This window comes from Siphateles boraxobius, unplaced genomic scaffold, assembly GCF_051911475.1.
Source record: "Siphateles boraxobius isolate OS27281-9 unplaced genomic scaffold, OSU_SipBor_1 1, whole genome shotgun sequence".
NCBI lineage: Eukaryota > Metazoa > Chordata > Actinopteri > Cypriniformes > Leuciscidae > Siphateles > Siphateles boraxobius.
In genome coordinates this window covers 1,475,554-1,489,919 of record NW_027508699.1, presented here as the reverse complement: position 1 = coordinate 1,489,919, position 14,366 = coordinate 1,475,554, and the positions used below count along the sequence as shown (strand labels likewise).

Below are 14,366 nucleotides of genomic sequence, written 5' to 3'. Positions count from 1 at the left end.
GAGAGGTCCAATGTAAGCTATGCTGCCATTTTCTTGACCCAGGCGTTCTCTCTAGGTTCTTACCAACAAAGCAGAAGCAGCACACAAAAGAAACATAAGCACATCTCCCTCTATCAACACAGTTGTGAGTTTCCCAACCTTCCTCCTAAAGACGTGCAGGTGAGTGACAAGGTGGCCGAATGGTTAAGGCGATGGACTGCTAATCCACTCTTTATGCGTGTGTTCGAATCCCATCGTCTTCGTTTGTTGTCTTTAGTGTTTCGAGAGAGCCATGTCGCATGGAAAAGCCGTTCAAAGTACATTGCTGCCGACTTTAACGACATCACCATTAAAATAGCTGCAGAAACACACCACAGCCCAGCTTCGGGCAGTCGTGCTGGCGAGTGACGAGGTGGCCGACTGGTTAAAGCGATGGACTGCTAATCCATTGTGCTCTGCACGCGTGGGTTCGAATCCCATCCTCGTCGTTTGTTGTCTTTAGTGTTTCGAGAGAGCCAAGTGCGCATGGAAAAGCCGTTCAAAGGACATTGCTGCCGACTTTAACGACATCATCATTAAAATAGCTGCAGAAACACACCAGCTTCGGGCAGTTGTGCAGGCGAGTGACGAGGTGGCCGAGTGGTTAAGGCGATGGACTGCTAATCCATTGTGCTCTGCACGCGTGGGTTCGAATCCCATCCTCGTCGTTCGCCAGACGAAAAAAATCCAGACAAGGTAGCGACGTCTCCTGTGCTTTTATCTGGACATGGAACGACAGGGTGGTATCACGTTTTAAACTGCCATGTAATCAGCCTTTTGGAACGGCCGGCTGCATGGTGTGTCTATGAAACAGGTGAGTGAAATGCACATAGAGGTTTATTAATTGTTCTCTCTTAGCTCAAAGAACAAAAAGTGCGGTATTTTTGATGGGAGATACTTATGGCTATCCTGGTTACAAAGGGCCAGAGTTATAACCCTCAATCTCCAAGAACATGTTTGAGTTTGGGATCGATTCGATGAGCCCCCTACCAGTTTGGGTAGGATAATGAAGAGTGCAAGGACACTGCAAACATATTCTGAGAGAGGTCCAATGTAAGCTATGCTGCCATTTTCTTGACCCAGGCGTTCTCTCTAGGTTCTTACCAACAAAGCAGAAGCAGCACACAAAAGAAACATATGCACATCTCCCTCTATCAACACAGTTGTGAGTTTCCCAACCTTCCTCCTAAAGACGTGTAGGTGAGTGACGAGGTGGCCGAATGGTTAAGGTGATGGACTGCTGATTCATTGTGCTCTTCATGCGTTTGTTCGAATCCCATCATAGGCGTTTGTTGTCTTTGGTGTTTCGAGAGAGCCAAGTGCGCATGGAAAAGCCGTTCAAAGTACGTTGCTGCCGACTTTAACGACATCATCATTAAAATAGCTGCAGAAACACACCAGCTTCGGGCAGTTGTGCAGGCGAGTGATTAAGGTGATGTACTGCTAATCCATTGTGCTCTGCACGCGTGGGTTCGAATCCCATCCACGACGTTTGATGTCTTTAGTGTTTCGAGAGAGCCAAGTTCGCATGGAAAAGCTGTTCAAATGACATTGCTGCCGACTTTAACGACATCATCCTTAAAATAGCTGCAGAAACACACCACGGCCCAGCTTCGGGCAGATGAGCAGGTGAGTGACGAGGTGGCCGAGTCGTTAAGGCGATGCACTGCTAATCCATTGTGTTCTGCACTCGTGGGTTCGAATCCCATCCTCGTCGTTTGTTGTCTTTAGTGTTCAAGAAAGCCAAGTGTGCCTGGCAAAGCTTTTTGCTTCCAACTATAACGTCATCATACTAAAGATAGATGCAGAAAAACTCTACGTGCAGGTGAGTTGCTGCGTGGTTAAGGCGATGGACTGCTAATCCTTTGTGCTCTGTGCGCATGGGTTTGAGTCCCATCTTTGGTGTTTAGTTTCACAGGGAGTCTAAAGGACAGGTCAACCGCAGGGGTGCAGCTCATGGCAAGCTTTTAATTATAGCTGTATTTAGGTTATGAGAGCCCCCTGGTTAATGGATATAATCATTTTAAATACAAAAACACGTTCAAGGGAGGTCCAAATCCTGGCTAAACCAGTCACCTTCAAGCTTATGCTTTCAACACCACAGCGAAAACAGAATGTAAACAAAGCAAAAGTAAAATTCCCTTTTACAACAAGTCATGAAGCCTCTCAAGAGACTGTCAAAAATTGCCAAGGCTGACTGTATTTCAAGTCATCCCAGCGGGGTATTGGGTAAAGTTTTCAACCAGCAAAGATCACGTCTCGGATGAGCCTCATAGACTATGATATTGCCTCTGCGAAAGAATGCCAGACAAGGTAGCGACGTCTCCTGTGTTTTTATCTGGACATGGAACGACAGGGTGGTATCACGTTTTAAACTGCCATGTAATCAGCCTTTTGGAACGGCCGGCTGCATGGTGTGTCTATGAAACAGGTGAGTGAAATGCACATAGAGGTTTATTAATTGTTCTCTCTTAGCTCAAAGAACAAAATGTGCGGTATTTTTTATGGGATATACTTATGAGTATCATGGTAACAAAGGGGCAGAGTTATAAGCCTCAATCTCCAAGAACATGTTTGAGTTTTGGATCGATTTGATGAGCCCCCTACCAGTTTGGGTAGGATAATGAAGATTGCAAGGACACTGCAAACATATTCTGAGAGAGGTCCAATGTAAGCTATGCTGCCATTTTCTTGACCCAGGCGTTCTCTCTAGGTTCTTACCAACAAAGCAGAAGCAGCACACAAAAGAAACATAAGCACATCTCCCTCTATCAACACAGTTGTGAGTTTCCCAACCTTCCTCCTAAAGACGTGCAGGTGAGTGACAAGGTGGCCGAATGGTTAAGGCGATGGACTGCTAATCCACTCTTTATGCCTGTGTCGAATCCCATCGTCTTCGTCTGTTGTCTTTAGTGTTTCGAGAGAGCCATGTCGCATGGAAAAGCCGTTCAAAGTACATTGCTGCCAACTTTAACGACATCACCATTAAAATAGCTGCAGAAACACACCACAGCCCAGCTTCGGGCAGTCGTGCTGGCGAGTGACGAGGTGGCCGACTGGTTAAAGTGATGGACTGCTAATCCATTGTGCTCTTTATGTGTGGGTTCGAATCCCATCCTCGTCGTTTGATGTCTCTAGTGTTTCGAGAGAGCCAAGTGCGCATGGAAAAGCCGTTCAAATGACATTGCTGCCGACTTTAACGACATCATCCTTAAAATAGCTGCAGAAACACACCACATCCCAGCTTCGGGCAGATGTGCAGGCGTAGTGACGAGGTGGCCGAGTGGTTAAGGCGATGGACTGCTAATCCATTGTGCTCTGCACGCGTGGGTTCGAATCCCATCCTCGTCGTTTGATGTCTTTAGTGTTTCGAGAGAGCCAAGTGCGCATGGAAAAGCCGTTCACATGACATTGCTGCCGACTTTAACGACTTCATCCTTAAAATAGCTGCAGAAACACACCACAGCCCAGCTTCGGCCAGATGAGCAGGTGAGTGACGAGGTGGCCGAGTGGTTAACGCGATGGACTGCTAATCCATTCTGCTCTGCACGCGTTTGTTCGAATCCCATCCATGTCGTTTGATGTCTCTAGTGTTTCGAGAGAGCCAAGTGCGCATGGAAAAGCCGTTCAAATGACATTGCTGCCGACTTTAACGACATCATCCTTAAAATAGCTGCAGAAACACACCAGAGCCCAGCTTCGGGCAGATGAGCAGGTGAGTGACGAGGTGGCCGAGTGGTTAAGGCGATGGACTGCTAATCCATTGTGCTCTGCACGCGTGGGTTCGAATCCCATCCTCGTAGTTCGCCAGACGAAAGAAATCCAGAGAAGGTAATGACGTCTCCTGTGTTTTTATCTGGACATGGAACGACAGGGTGGTATCACGTTTTAAACTGCCATGTAATCAGCCTTTTGGAACGGCCGGCTGCATGGTGTGTCTATGAAACAGGTGAGTGAAATGCACATAGAGGTTTATTAATTGTTCTCTCTTAGCTCAAAGAACAAAATGTGCGGTATTTTTTATGGGATATACTTATGAGTATCCTGGTAACAAAGGGGCAGAGTTATAAGCCTCAATCTCCAAGAACATGTTTGAGTTTTGGATCGATTCGATGAGCCCCCTACCAGTTTGGGTAGGATAATGAAGATTGCAAGGACACTGCAAACATATTCTGAGAGAGGTCCAATGTAAGCTATGCTGCCATTTTCTTGACCCAGGCGTTCTCTCTAGGTTCTTACCAACAAAGCAGAAGCAGCACACAAAAGAAACATAAGCACATCTCCCTCTATCAACACAGTTGTGAGTTTCCCAACCTTCCTCCTAAAGACGTGCAGGTGAGTGACAAGGTGGCCGAATGGTTAAGGCGATGGACTGCTAATCCACTCTTTATGCCTGTGTCGAATTCATCGTCTTCGTTTGTTGTCTTTAGTGTTTCGAGAGAGCCATGTCGCATGGAAAAGCCGTTCAAAGTACATTGCTGCCAACTTTAACGACATCACCATTAAAATAGCTGCAGAAACACACCACAGCCCAGCTTCGGGCAGTCGTGCTGGCGAGTGACGAGGTGGCCGACTGGTTAAAGCGATGGACTGCTAATCCATTGTGCTCTTTATGTGTGGGTTCGAATCCCATCCTCGTCGTTTGATGTCTCTAGTGTTTCGAGAGAGCCAAGTGCGCATGGAAAAGCCGTTCAAATGACATTGCTGCTGACTTTAACGACATCATCCTTAAAATAGCTGCAGAAACACACCAGAGCCCAGCTTCGGGCAGATGAGCAGGTGAGTGACGAGGTGGCCGAGTGGTTAAGGCGATGGACTGCTAATCCATTGTGCTCTGCACGCGTGGGTTCGAATCCCATCCTCGTAGTTCGCCAGACGAAAGAAATCCAGAGAAGGTAATGACGTCTCCTGTGTTTTTATCTGGACATGGAACGACAGGGTGGTATCACGTTTTAAACTGCCATGTAATCAGCCTTTTGGAACGGCCGGCTGCATGGTGTGTCTATGAAACAGGTGAGTGAAATGCACATAGAGGTTTATTAATTGTTCTCTCTTAGCTCAAAGAACAAAATGTGCGGTATTTTTTATGGGATATACTTATGAGTATCCTGGTAACAAAGGGGCAGAGTTATAAGCCTCAATCTCCAAGAACATGTTTGAGTTTTGGATCGATTCGATGAGCCCCCTACCAGTTTGGGTAGGATAATGAAGATTGCAAGGACACTGCAAACATATTCTGAGAGAGGTCCAATGTAAGCTATGCTGCCATTTTCTTGACCCAGGCGTTCTCTCTAGGTTCTTACCAACAAAGCAGAAGCAGCACACAAAAGAAACATAAGCACATCTCCCTCTATCAACACAGTTGTGAGTTTCCCAACCTTCCTCCTAAAGACGTGCAGGTGAGTGACAAGGTGGCCGAATGGTTAAGGCGATGGACTGCTAATCCACTCTTTATGCGTGTGTTCGAATCCCATCGTCTTCGTTTGTTGTCTTTAGTGTTTCGAGAGAGCCATGTCGCATGGAAAAGCCGTTCAAAGTACATTGCTGCCGACTTTAACGACATCACCATTAAAATAGCTGCAGAAACACACCACAGCCCAGCTTCGGGCAGTCGTGCTGGCGAGTGACGAGGTGGCCGACTGGTTAAAGCGATGGACTGCTAATCCATTGTGCTCTGCACGCGTGGGTTCGAATCCCATCCTCGTCGTTTGTTGTCTTTAGTGTTTCGAGAGAGCCAAGTGCGCATGGAAAAGCCGTTCAAAGGACATTGCTGCCGACTTTAACGACATCATCATTAAAATAGCTGCAGAAACACACCAGCTTCGGGCAGTTGTGCAGGCGAGTGACGAGGTGGCCGAGTGGTTAAGGCGATGGACTGCTAATCCATTGTGCTCTGCACGCGTGGGTTCGAATCCCATCCTCGTCGTTCGCCAGACGAAAAAAATCCAGACAAGGTAGCGACGTCTCCTGTGCTTTTATCTGGACATGGAACGACAGGGTGGTATCACGTTTTAAACTGCCATGTAATCAGCCTTTTGGAACGGCCGGCTGCATGGTGTGTCTATGAAACAGGTGAGTGAAATGCACATAGAGGTTTATTAATTGTTCTCTCTTAGCTCAAAGAACAAAAAGTGCGGTATTTTTGATGGGAGATACTTATGGCTATCCTGGTTACAAAGGGCCAGAGTTATAACCCTCAATCTCCAAGAACATGTTTGAGTTTGGGATCGATTCGATGAGCCCCCTACCAGTTTGGGTAGGATAATGAAGAGTGCAAGGACACTGCAAACATATTCTGAGAGAGGTCCAATGTAAGCTATGCTGCCATTTTCTTGACCCAGGCGTTCTCTCTAGGTTCTTACCAACAAAGCAGAAGCAGCACACAAAAGAAACATATGCACATCTCCCTCTATCAACACAGTTGTGAGTTTCCCAACCTTCCTCCTAAAGACGTGTAGGTGAGTGACGAGGTGGCCGAATGGTTAAGGTGATGGACTGCTGATTCATTGTGCTCTTCATGCGTTTGTTCGAATCCCATCATAGGCGTTTGTTGTCTTTGGTGTTTCGAGAGAGCCAAGTGCGCATGGAAAAGCCGTTCAAAGTACGTTGCTGCCGACTTTAACGACATCATCATTAAAATAGCTGCAGAAACACACCAGCTTCGGGCAGTTGTGCAGGCGAGTGATTAAGGTGATGTACTGCTAATCCATTGTGCTCTGCACGCGTGGGTTCGAATCCCATCCACGACGTTTGATGTCTTTAGTGTTTCGAGAGAGCCAAGTTCGCATGGAAAAGCTGTTCAAATGACATTGCTGCCGACTTTAACGACATCATCCTTAAAATAGCTGCAGAAACACACCACGGCCCAGCTTCGGGCAGATGAGCAGGTGAGTGACGAGGTGGCCGAGTCGTTAAGGCGATGCACTGCTAATCCATTGTGTTCTGCACGCGTGGGTTCGAATCCCATCCTCGTCGTTTGTTGTCTTTAGTGTTCAAGAAAGCCAAGTGTGCCTGGCAAAGCTTTTTGCTTCCAACTATAACGTCATCATACTAAAGATAGATGCAGAAAAACTCTACGTGCAGGTGAGTTGCTGCGTGGTTAAGGCGATGGACTGCTAATCCTTTGTGCTCTGTGCGCATGGGTTTGAGTCCCATCTTTGGTGTTTAGTTTCACAGGGAGTCTAAAGGACAGGTCAACCGCAGGGGTGCAGCTCATGGCAAGCTTTTAATTATAGCTGTATTTAGGTTATGAGAGCCCCCTGGTTAATGGATATAATCATTTTAAATACAAAAACACGTTCAAGGGAGGTCCAAATCCTGGCTAAACCAGTCACCTTCAAGCTTATGCTTTCAACACCACAGCGAAAACAGAATGTAAACAAAGCAAAAGTAAAATTCCCTTTTACATCAAGTCATGAAGCCTCTCAAGAGACTGTCAAAAATTGCCAAGGCTGACTGTATTTCAAGTCATCCCAGCGGGGTATTGGGTAAAGTTTTCAACCAGCAAAGATCACGTCTCGGATGAGCCTCATAGACTATGATATTGCCTCTGCGAAAGAATGCCAGACAAGGTAGCGACGTCTCCTGTGTTTTTATCTGGACATGGAACGACAGGGTGGTATCACGTTTTAAACTGCCATGTAATCAGCCTTTTGGAACGGCCGGCTGCATGGTGTGTCTATGAAACAGGTGAGTGAAATGCACATAGAGGTTTATTAATTGTTCTCTCTTAGCTCAAAGAACAAAATGTGCGGTATTTTTTATGGGATATACTTATGAGTATCATGGTAACAAAGGGGCAGAGTTATAAGCCTCAATCTCCAAGAACATGTTTGAGTTTTGGATCGATTTGATGAGCCCCCTACCAGTTTGGGTAGGATAATGAAGATTGCAAGGACACTGCAAACATATTCTGAGAGAGGTCCAATGTAAGCTATGCTGCCATTTTCTTGACCCAGGCGTTCTCTCTAGGTTCTTACCAACAAAGCAGAAGCAGCACACAAAAGAAACATAAGCACATCTCCCTCTATCAACACAGTTGTGAGTTTCCCAACCTTCCTCCTAAAGACGTGCAGGTGAGTGACAAGGTGGCCGAATGGTTAAGGCGATGGACTGCTAATCCACTCTTTATGCCTGTGTCGAATCCCATCGTCTTCGTCTGTTGTCTTTAGTGTTTCGAGAGAGCCATGTCGCATGGAAAAGCCGTTCAAAGTACATTGCTGCCAACTTTAACGACATCACCATTAAAATAGCTGCAGAAACACACCACAGCCCAGCTTCGGGCAGTCGTGCTGGCGAGTGACGAGGTGGCCGACTGGTTAAAGTGATGGACTGCTAATCCATTGTGCTCTTTATGTGTGGGTTCGAATCCCATCCTCGTCGTTTGATGTCTCTAGTGTTTCGAGAGAGCCAAGTGCGCATGGAAAAGCCGTTCAAATGACATTGCTGCCGACTTTAACGACATCATCCTTAAAATAGCTGCAGAAACACACCACATCCCAGCTTCGGGCAGATGTGCAGGCGTAGTGACGAGGTGGCCGAGTGGTTAAGGCGATGGACTGCTAATCCATTGTGCTCTGCACGCGTGGGTTCGAATCCCATCCTCGTCGTTTGATGTCTTTAGTGTTTCGAGAGAGCCAAGTGCGCATGGAAAAGCCGTTCACATGACATTGCTGCCGACTTTAACGACTTCATCCTTAAAATAGCTGCAGAAACACACCACAGCCCAGCTTCGGCCAGATGAGCAGGTGAGTGACGAGGTGGCCGAGTGGTTAACGCGATGGACTGCTAATCCATTCTGCTCTGCACGCGTTTGTTCGAATCCCATCCATGTCGTTTGATGTCTCTAGTGTTTCGAGAGAGCCAAGTGCGCATGGAAAAGCCGTTCAAATGACATTGCTGCCGACTTTAACGACATCATCCTTAAAATAGCTGCAGAAACACACCAGAGCCCAGCTTCGGGCAGATGAGCAGGTGAGTGACGAGGTGGCCGAGTGGTTAAGGCGATGGACTGCTAATCCATTGTGCTCTGCACGCGTGGGTTCGAATCCCATCCTCGTAGTTCGCCAGACGAAAGAAATCCAGAGAAGGTAATGACGTCTCCTGTGTTTTTATCTGGACATGGAACGACAGGGTGGTATCACGTTTTAAACTGCCATGTAATCAGCCTTTTGGAACGGCCGGCTGCATGGTGTGTCTATGAAACAGGTGAGTGAAATGCACATAGAGGTTTATTAATTGTTCTCTCTTAGCTCAAAGAACAAAATGTGCGGTATTTTTTATGGGATATACTTATGAGTATCCTGGTAACAAAGGGGCAGAGTTATAAGCCTCAATCTCCAAGAACATGTTTGAGTTTTGGATCGATTCGATGAGCCCCCTACCAGTTTGGGTAGGATAATGAAGATTGCAAGGACACTGCAAACATATTCTGAGAGAGGTCCAATGTAAGCTATGCTGCCATTTTCTTGACCCAGGCGTTCTCTCTAGGTTCTTACCAACAAAGCAGAAGCAGCACACAAAAGAAACATAAGCACATCTCCCTCTATCAACACAGTTGTGAGTTTCCCAACCTTCCTCCTAAAGACGTGCAGGTGAGTGACAAGGTGGCCGAATGGTTAAGGCGATGGACTGCTAATCCACTCTTTATGCCTGTGTCGAATTCATCGTCTTCGTTTGTTGTCTTTAGTGTTTCGAGAGAGCCATGTCGCATGGAAAAGCCGTTCAAAGTACATTGCTGCCAACTTTAACGACATCACCATTAAAATAGCTGCAGAAACACACCACAGCCCAGCTTCGGGCAGTCGTGCTGGCGAGTGACGAGGTGGCCGACTGGTTAAAGCGATGGACTGCTAATCCATTGTGCTCTTTATGTGTGGGTTCGAATCCCATCCTCGTCGTTTGATGTCTCTAGTGTTTCGAGAGAGCCAAGTGCGCATGGAAAAGCCGTTCAAATGACATTGCTGCTGACTTTAACGACATCATCCTTAAAATAGCTGCAGAAACACACCACACCCCAGCTTCGGGCAGATGTGCAGGCGTAGTGACGAGGTGGCAGAGTGGTTAAGGCGATGGACTGCTAATCCATTGTGCTCTGCACGCGTGGGTTCGACTCCCATCCTCGTCGTTTGATGTCTTTAGTGTTTCGAGAGAGCCAAGTGCGCATGGAAAAGCCGTTCAAATGACATTGCTGCCGACTTTAACGACTTCATCCTTAAAATAGCTGCAGAAACACACCACAGCCCAGCTTCGGCCAGATGAGCAGGTGAGTGACGAGGTGGCCGAGTGGTTAACGCGATGGACTGCTAATCCATTCTGCTCTGCACGCGTTTGTTCGAATCCCATCCATGTCGTTTGATGTCTTTAGTGTTTCGAGAGAGCCAAGTGCGAATGGAAAAGCCGTTCAAAGGACATTGCTGCCGACTTTAACGACATCATCCTTAAAATAGCTGCAGAAACACACCACAGCGCAGCTTCGGGCAGACGATGGGACACATAGAGGTTTATTAATTGTTCTCTCTTAGCTCAAAGAACAAAATGTGCGGTATTTTTATGGGATATACTTATGAGTATCCTGTTAACAAAGGGGCAGAGTTATAAGCCTCAATCTCCAAGAACATGTTTGAGTTTTGGATCGATTCGATGAGCCCCCTACCAGTTTGGGTAGGATAATGAAGATTGCAAGGACACTGCAAACATATTCTGAGAGAGGTCCAATGTAAGCTATGCTGCCATTTTCTTGACCCAGGCGTTCTCTCTAGGTTCTTACCAACAAAGCAGAAGCAGCACACAAAAGAAACATAAGCACATCTCCCTCTATCAACACAGTTGTGAGTTTCCCAACCTCCCTCCTAAAGACGTGCAGGTGAGTGACAAGGTGGCCGAATGGTTAAGGCGATGGACTGTTAATCCACTCTTTATGCGTGTGTTCGAATCCCATCGTCTTCGTTTGTTGTCTTTAGTGTTTCGAGAGAGCCATGTCGCATGGAAAAGCCGTTCAAAGTACATTGCTGCCGACTTTAACGACATCACCATTAAAATAGCTGCAGAAACACACCACAGCCCAGCTTCGGACAGTCGTGCTGGCGAGTGACGAGGTGGCCGACTGGTTAAAGCGATGGACTGCTAATCCATTGTGCTCTTTATGTGTGGGTTCGAATCCCATCCTCGTCGTTTGATGTCTCTAGTGTTTCGAGAGAGCCAAGTGCGCATGGAAAAGCCGTTCAAATGACATTGCTGCCGACTTTAACGACATCATCCTTAAAATAGCTGCAGAAACACACGACACCCCAGCTTCGGGCAGATGTGCAGGCGTAGTGACGAGGTGGCCGAGTGGTTAAGGCGATGGACTGCTAATCCATTGTGCTCTGCACACGTGGGTTCGAATCCCATCCTCGTCGTTTGTTGTCTTTAGTGTTTCGAGAGAGCCAAGTGCGCATGGAAAAGCCGTTCAAAGGACATTGCTGCCGACTTTAACGACATCATCATTAAAATAGCTGAAGAAAAACACCAGCTTCGGGCAGTTGTGCAGGCGAGTGACGAGGTGGCAGAGTGGTTAAGGCGATGGACTGCTAATCCATTGTGCTCTGCACGCGTGGGTTCGAATCCCATCCTCGTCGTTCGCCAGACGAAAGAAAGCCAGACAAGGTAGCGATGTCTCCTGTGCTTTTATCTGGACATGGAACGACAGGGTGGTATCACGTTTTAAACTGCCATGTAATCAGCCTTTTGGAACGGCCGGCTGCATGGTGTGTCTATGAAACAGGTGAGTGAAATGCACATAGAGGTTTATTAATTGTTCTCTCTTAGCTCAAAGAACAAAATGTGCGGTATTTTTTATGGGATATACTTATGAGTATCCTGGTAACAAAGGGGCAGAGTTATAAGCCTTAATCTCCAAGAACATGTTTGAGTTTTGGATCGATTCGATGAGCCCCCTACCAGTTTGGGTAGGATAATGAAGAGTGCAAGGACACTGCAAACATATTCTGAGAGAGGTCCAATGTAAGCTATGCTGCCATTTTCTTGACCCAGGCGTTCTCTCTAGGTTCTTACCAACAAAGCAGAAGCAGCACACAAAAGAAACATAAGCACATCTCCCTCTATCAACACAGTTGTGAGTTTCCCAACCTTCCTCCTAAAGACGTGCAGGTGAGTGACAAGGTGGCCGAATGGTTAAGGCGATGGACTGCTAATTCACTCTTTATGCGTGTGTTCGAATCCCATCGTCTTCGTTTGTTGTCTTTAGTGTTTCGAGAGAGCCAAGTGCGCATGGAAAAGCCGTTCAAAGTACGTTGCTGCCGACTTTAACGACATCATCATTAAAATAGCTGGAGAAACACACCAGCTTCGGGCAGTTGTGCAGGTGAGTGACGAGGTGGCCGAGTGGTTAAGGCGATGGACTGCTAATCCAATGTGCTCTGCACGCGTGGGTTTGAATCCCATCCACGACGTTTGATGTCTTTAGTGTTTCGAGAGAGCCAAGTTCGCATGGAAAAGCTGTTCAAATGACATTGCTGCCGACTTTAACGACATCATCCTTAAAATAGCTGCAGAAACACACCACAGCCCAGCTTCGGGCAGATGAGCAGGTGAGTGACGAGGTGGCCGAGTCGTTAAGGCGATGCACTGCTAATCCATTCTGTTCTGCACTCGTGGGTTCGAATCCCATCCTCGTCGTTTGTTGTCTTTAGTGTTCAAGAAAGCCAAGTGTGCCTGGCAAAGCTTTTTGCTTCCAACTATAACGTCATCATACTAAAGATAGATGCAGAAAAACTCTACGTGCAGGCGAGTTGCTGCGTGGTTAAGGCGATGGACTGCTAATCCTTTGTGCTCTGTGCGCATGGGTTTGAGTCCCATCTTTGGTGTTTAGTTTCACAGGGAGCCTAGAGGACCGGTCTACCGCAGGGGTGCAGCTCATGGCAATCTTTTAATTATAGCTGTATTTCAGTTATGATAGCCCCCTGGTTAATGGATATAATCATTTTAAATACAAAAACACGTTCAAGGGAGGTCCAAATCCTGGCTAAACCAGCCACCTTCAAGCTTATACTTTCAACACCACAGCGAAAACAGAATGTAAAAAAAGCAAAAGTAAAATTCCCTTTTACAACAAGTCATGAAGCCTCTGAAGAGACTGTCAAAAATTGCCAAGGCTGACTGTATTTCAAGTCATCCCAGCAGGGTATTGGGTAAAGTTTTCAACCAGCAAAGATCACGTCTCGGATGAGCCTCATAGACTATGATATTGCCTCTGCGAAAGAATGCCAGACAAGGTAGCGACGTCTCCTGTGCTTTTATCTGGACATGGAACGACAGGGTGGTATCACGTTTTAAACTGCCATGTAATCAGCCTTTTGGAACGGCCGGCTGCATGGTGTGTCTATGAAACAGGTGAGTGAAATGCACATAGAGGTTTATTAATTGTTCTCTCTTAGCTCAAAGAACAAAATGTGCGGTATTTTTTATGGGATATACTTATGAGTATCCTGGTAACAAAGGGGCAGAGTTATAAGCCTCAATCTCCAAGAACATGTTTGAGTTTTGGATCGATTCGATGAGCCCCCTACCAGTTTGGGTAGGATAATGAAGATTGCAAGGACACTGCAAACATATTCTGAGAGAGGTCCAATGTAAGCTATGCTGCCATTTTCTTGACCCAGGCGTTCTCTCTAGGTTCTTACCAACAAAGCAGAAGCAGCACACAAAAGAAACATAAGCACATCTCCCTCTATCAACACAGTTGTGAGTTTCCCAACCTCCCTCCTAAAGACGTGCAGGTGAGTGACAAGGTGGCCGAATGGTTAAGGCGATGGACTGTTAATCCACTCTTTATGCGTGTGTTCGAATCCCATCGTCTTCGTTTGTTGTCTTTAGTGTTTCGAGAGAGCCATGTCGCATGGAAAAGCCGTTCAAAGTACATTGCTGCCGACTTTAACGACATCACCATTAAAATAGCTGCAGAAACACACCACAGCCCAGCTTCGGGCAGTCGTGCTGGCGAGTGACGAGGTGGCAGACTGGTTAAAGCGATGGACTGCTAATCCATTGTGCTCTTTATGTGTGGGTTCGAATCCCATCCTCGTCGTTTGATGTCTCTAGTGTTTCGAGAGAGCCAAGTGCGCATGGAAAAGCCGTTCAAATGACATTGCTGCCGACTTTAACGACATCATCCTTAAAATAGCTGCAGAAACACACCACACCCCAGCTTCGGGCAGATGTGCAGGCGTAGTGACGAGGTGGCCGAGTGGTTAAGGCGATGGACTGCTAATCCATTGTGCTCTGCACGCGTGGGTTCGAATCCCATCCACGACGTTTGATGTCTTTAGTGTTTCGAGAGAGCCAAGTTC

At 46.8% G+C, this 14,366-nt stretch overlaps 13 non-coding genes across 13 annotated transcripts; 10 read left to right on the top strand and 3 right to left on the bottom strand.

Annotated features, from left to right (window-relative positions):
• The first annotated feature begins 604 nt into the window (after window positions 1-604).
• On the top strand, window positions 605-686 carry trnas-gcu (transfer RNA serine (anticodon GCU)). Its single transcript has one exon. It is a non-coding gene; the product is annotated as a tRNA-Ser (tRNA).
• Window positions 687-2,180: 1,494 nt separating this feature from the next.
• LOC143741655 (U4 spliceosomal RNA) lies at window positions 2,181-2,321 on the bottom strand. The gene has a single exon (XR_013205186.1). It is a non-coding gene; the product is annotated as a U4 spliceosomal RNA (small nuclear RNA).
• A 966-nt stretch (window positions 2,322-3,287) lies between these two features.
• On the top strand, window positions 3,288-3,369 carry trnas-gcu (transfer RNA serine (anticodon GCU)). The gene has a single exon. It is a non-coding gene; the product is annotated as a tRNA-Ser (tRNA).
• Window positions 3,370-3,739: 370 nt separating this feature from the next.
• trnas-gcu (transfer RNA serine (anticodon GCU)) lies at window positions 3,740-3,825 on the top strand. Its single transcript has one exon. It is a non-coding gene; the product is annotated as a tRNA-Ser (tRNA).
• A 978-nt stretch (window positions 3,826-4,803) lies between these two features.
• On the top strand, window positions 4,804-4,889 carry trnas-gcu (transfer RNA serine (anticodon GCU)). The gene has a single exon. It is a non-coding gene; the product is annotated as a tRNA-Ser (tRNA).
• Window positions 4,890-5,862: 973 nt separating this feature from the next.
• On the top strand, window positions 5,863-5,944 carry trnas-gcu (transfer RNA serine (anticodon GCU)). Its single transcript has one exon. It is a non-coding gene; the product is annotated as a tRNA-Ser (tRNA).
• A 1,494-nt stretch (window positions 5,945-7,438) lies between these two features.
• On the bottom strand, window positions 7,439-7,579 carry LOC143741649 (U4 spliceosomal RNA). The gene has a single exon (XR_013205184.1). It is a non-coding gene; the product is annotated as a U4 spliceosomal RNA (small nuclear RNA).
• A 966-nt stretch (window positions 7,580-8,545) lies between these two features.
• trnas-gcu (transfer RNA serine (anticodon GCU)) lies at window positions 8,546-8,627 on the top strand. Its single transcript has one exon. It is a non-coding gene; the product is annotated as a tRNA-Ser (tRNA).
• A 370-nt stretch (window positions 8,628-8,997) lies between these two features.
• On the top strand, window positions 8,998-9,083 carry trnas-gcu (transfer RNA serine (anticodon GCU)). The gene has a single exon. It is a non-coding gene; the product is annotated as a tRNA-Ser (tRNA).
• Window positions 9,084-10,062: 979 nt separating this feature from the next.
• Window positions 10,063-10,144, top strand: trnas-gcu (transfer RNA serine (anticodon GCU)). Its single transcript has one exon. It is a non-coding gene; the product is annotated as a tRNA-Ser (tRNA).
• A 1,191-nt stretch (window positions 10,145-11,335) lies between these two features.
• Window positions 11,336-11,417, top strand: trnas-gcu (transfer RNA serine (anticodon GCU)). Its single transcript has one exon. It is a non-coding gene; the product is annotated as a tRNA-Ser (tRNA).
• Window positions 11,418-11,554: 137 nt separating this feature from the next.
• trnas-gcu (transfer RNA serine (anticodon GCU)) lies at window positions 11,555-11,636 on the top strand. The gene has a single exon. It is a non-coding gene; the product is annotated as a tRNA-Ser (tRNA).
• Window positions 11,637-13,141: 1,505 nt separating this feature from the next.
• LOC143741804 (U4 spliceosomal RNA) lies at window positions 13,142-13,282 on the bottom strand. The gene has a single exon (XR_013205237.1). It is a non-coding gene; the product is annotated as a U4 spliceosomal RNA (small nuclear RNA).
• Window positions 13,283-14,366: the final 1,084 nt, after the last annotated feature.